The following is a 3540-nucleotide window of genomic DNA, read 5'->3' as shown; positions in this document are numbered from 1 at the left end:
ATTACAAAGTGGTATTCAGTCAACAGAACAACAATTATTTCGTATAAGCTGCATCAGAGACAACTGAAGATGAAAAAACTACCATCCCCATATATAACTAATTTGTGCTGTGCACCAACAAGAACCTGCTTTAAATTTCCATGCCAATTTACAACCCCCATACTGTACCAGGCAAGGTTAGTGGTTATTGAAAATACCACCAGGACAGGGCTATCTAAAGACACATTCGGTAGTGTGTTAACTATACAAAAAAAGACACTGTACAGTTTAAAAACAAATCTTACACCGCCTTACATTTCAATTTTTTTCTTTAAAAAGAGTGAGTTGTGTACAGGGGGGTTAAATGCTTTATAGGCAAGAAAAAATACTGCGCTAGAACCAACTTATTCATCATCATCATCTTCTTCTTCATCTTCCTCCTCCTCCTCATCCTCTTCATCTTCCTCATCTTCCTCCTCTTCCTTCTTTTTCCAGCCTTGACAACTCCCTTTTTTGCTGCATCAGGCTTTCCTTTAGCTCGATACGCAGCAATATCCTTTTCGTATTTTTCCTTCAGCTTCGCAGCCTTCTTTTCATAAGGCTGCTTGTCATCTGCAGCAGCGTTATTCCACATCTCTCCCAGTTTCTTCGCAACATCACCAACGGACAGGCCAGGATGTTCTCCTTTGATTTTTGGGCGATACTCAGAGCAGAAGAGGAAGAAGGCCGAAGGAGGCCTCTGGGGTGCATTGGGATCCTTGAACTTCTTTTTTGTCTCCTCTTTGGGAGGGATATAGGTTTTCATTTCTCTTTCATAACGGGCCTTGTCCGCCTTTGCCATATCTTCAAATTTTCCTTTCTCTTTAGCAGACATGGTCTTCCACCTCTCTGAGCACTTCTTAGAAAACTCTGAGAAGTTGACTGAAGCATCTGGGTGCTTCTTCTTATGCTCCTCCCGACAAGTTTGCACAAAAAATGCATATGATGACATTTTGCCTCTCGGCTTCTTAGGATCTCCTTTGCCCATGTTTAGTTATTTTTCCTCAGCGAGGTACAGAGTCGCCCAGTGCCCGTCCGGCTCTCACTTGCCCCGGCGCTGTCTCTATGGAGCTCAATGTACTGCCAAGAGCTTCTTTTACACTGGTTCATTTCCCTTTCCCAAGTGAATTGGGTGATTCTCTGGCTTACCAATGAATGGCGTTAGGTAATGATCTGTTTCTGGCCAATGAGACACAAAAGAAATCTGGGGAAATTCTTTGAAAGATGTCTTTGCTGCTAAAAAGCAATGTAGGGGTGTGGGAGACAGTATGCCAGAGTTCCCTTTCTGTTGTTGACTATTGATTTCTCAGGGTGGGGTTCCTTATCCTGCTGCAGTGATTTTGGCTTCATGAAGTGTTGTTGCCAATAAACTAGAAGTGGTCAGGCAGAGAGGTGGAAATGCTATGGGATGACTTGATTAACCTGTTGTGTTTAACAGCTCCGGAGCATTTCTACCTCAGGACTTCTGGCTCACAAGAATGGGAATTCCATTATTCCTTTAAAGCCATTTCAAGCAGAATTTCTGTTACTTCCAGCCTAAAACATCTTAATTAAAATACCGCAATTCCTAGTTTGGGTTTTGTTAACCTGCTATGAGACATTAGAGATGTTTATTAAGACATTCCACATGAACAGTCCTCCTAGATTGTAATGATTTTTTTTCCAGTCTTTTACAGCTGTCTTATTGGCATCTAATTCAAAAGGAGATTTTTTTGGTTTGCTTTTCAGTAGCTCTTATTTTGGAAATTTAAAAAGCATTAAATGTAATTTTCATAGATGCAACATTGTCTTTTTCACACTCATATTTCATTAGTTTATGTGATTTTTAACTAAAATGCATAACTATAATAATAAGCACAACAAAATTGGCTGAATCTTAGTAAATATATGACTCAACTGGTAAGAACAGTAATTGCATGCACATGAAAAACAGTCTTTAGCCAGCTGAGAGCTTTCGGGGAAGGGGGCATCTGACAGGATAGGGGGACTGAAGGCTATGGATTAATCTATCCCATTGTTGAATGGTGGTTAGTTAAGATCTATGTGTCAAGTTGAGAAATCTGCAATAGCCAGTTTTGTTTTTCTTTTTTTTTCTTTTTTTTTTTTATTATACTTTAAGTTTTACGGTACATGTGCACATTGTGCAGGTTAGTTACATATGTATACATGTGCCATGCTGGTGCGCTGCACCCACTAACTTGTCATCTAGCATTAGGTATATCTCCCAATGCTATCCCTCCCCCCTCCCCCCTCCCCACCACAGTCCCCAGAGTGTGATATTCCCCTTCCTGTGTCCATGTGATCTCATTGTTCAATTCCCACCTATGAGTGAGAATATGCGGTGTTTGGTTTTTTGTTCTTGCGATAGTTTACTGAGAATGATGGTTTCCAGTTTCATCCATGTCCCTACAGAGCTTCTGCACAGCAAAAGAAACTACCATCAGAGTGAACAGGCAACCTACAACATGGGAGAAAATTTTCGCAACCTACTCATCTGACAAAGGGCTAATATCCAGAATCTACAATGAACTCCAACAAATTTACAAGAAAAAAACAAACAACCCCATCAAAAAGTGGGCGAAGGACATGAACAGACACTTCTCAAAAGAAGACATTTATGCAGCCAAAAAACACATGAAAAAATGCTCATCATCACTGGCCATCAGAGAAATGCAAATCAAAACCACTATGAGATACCATCTCACACCAGTTAGAATGGCGATCATTAAAAAGTCAGGAAACAACAGGTGCTGGAGAGGATGTGGAGAAATAGGAACACTTTTACACTGTTGGTGGGACTGTAAACTAGTTCAACCATTGTGGAAGTCAGTGTGGCGATTCCTCAGGGATCTAGAGCTAGAAATACCATTTGACCCAGCCATCCCATTACTGGGTATATACCCAAATGACTTAAATCATGCTGCTATAAAGACACATGCACACGTATGTTTATTGCGGCATTATTCACAATAGCAAAGACTTGGAACCAACCCAAATGTCCAACAATGATAGACTGGATTAAGAAAATGTGGCACATATACACCATGGAATACTATGCAGCCAGTTTTGTTTTTCAAAAATGGTTGAATATTGGCAATTTCAGATGTTTCAACTTAAACACACACACACACACACACACACACACACACACACACACACACCACGTCCTTCAGTCTCCAGGATTTTAAAATCCAATTAGGGACTAAGGTATAAGAAAAAGTCTCCAGTGCAACCTAGTGTGTATGTCGGTGTCCACCCACATTCTCTCAGATTCATTTTTATTGTTTTATTGTTTTCACTTTTAACAGCCAGCATCTGTGGCTCATTTTTAAATAGCTGCCCTTAGGCTACTGGAGCCACTTTGCCCTCCTATGCAGAGAGCTAGAAGTGCCTGAGAATGCACATCCTCCTGGGAAGCCTCAAGCAATGATGAATGATGGATGTGGAAATACGAAAATCCAGCCCTCTGGTCCAGGGGCTGGAGCTGAATGGGACTAAGCTGAAGCCACCCTCTGTGGGACT

General features: G+C 41.0%; 1 pseudogene; it reads right to left on the bottom strand.

Moving 5' to 3' along the window:
* Positions 1-368: 368 nt before the first annotated feature.
* Positions 369-1094, bottom strand: LOC100970164 (high mobility group protein B1-like; annotated as a pseudogene).
* Positions 1095-3540: the final 2446 nt, after the last annotated feature.

Source organism: Pan paniscus, chromosome 2 (genome assembly GCF_029289425.2).
Source record: "Pan paniscus chromosome 2, NHGRI_mPanPan1-v2.0_pri, whole genome shotgun sequence".
Lineage (NCBI taxonomy): Eukaryota > Metazoa > Chordata > Mammalia > Primates > Hominidae > Pan > Pan paniscus.
Note: the sequence above shows the minus strand (reverse complement) of the source record. Positions and strands in the feature narration are given on the sequence as shown.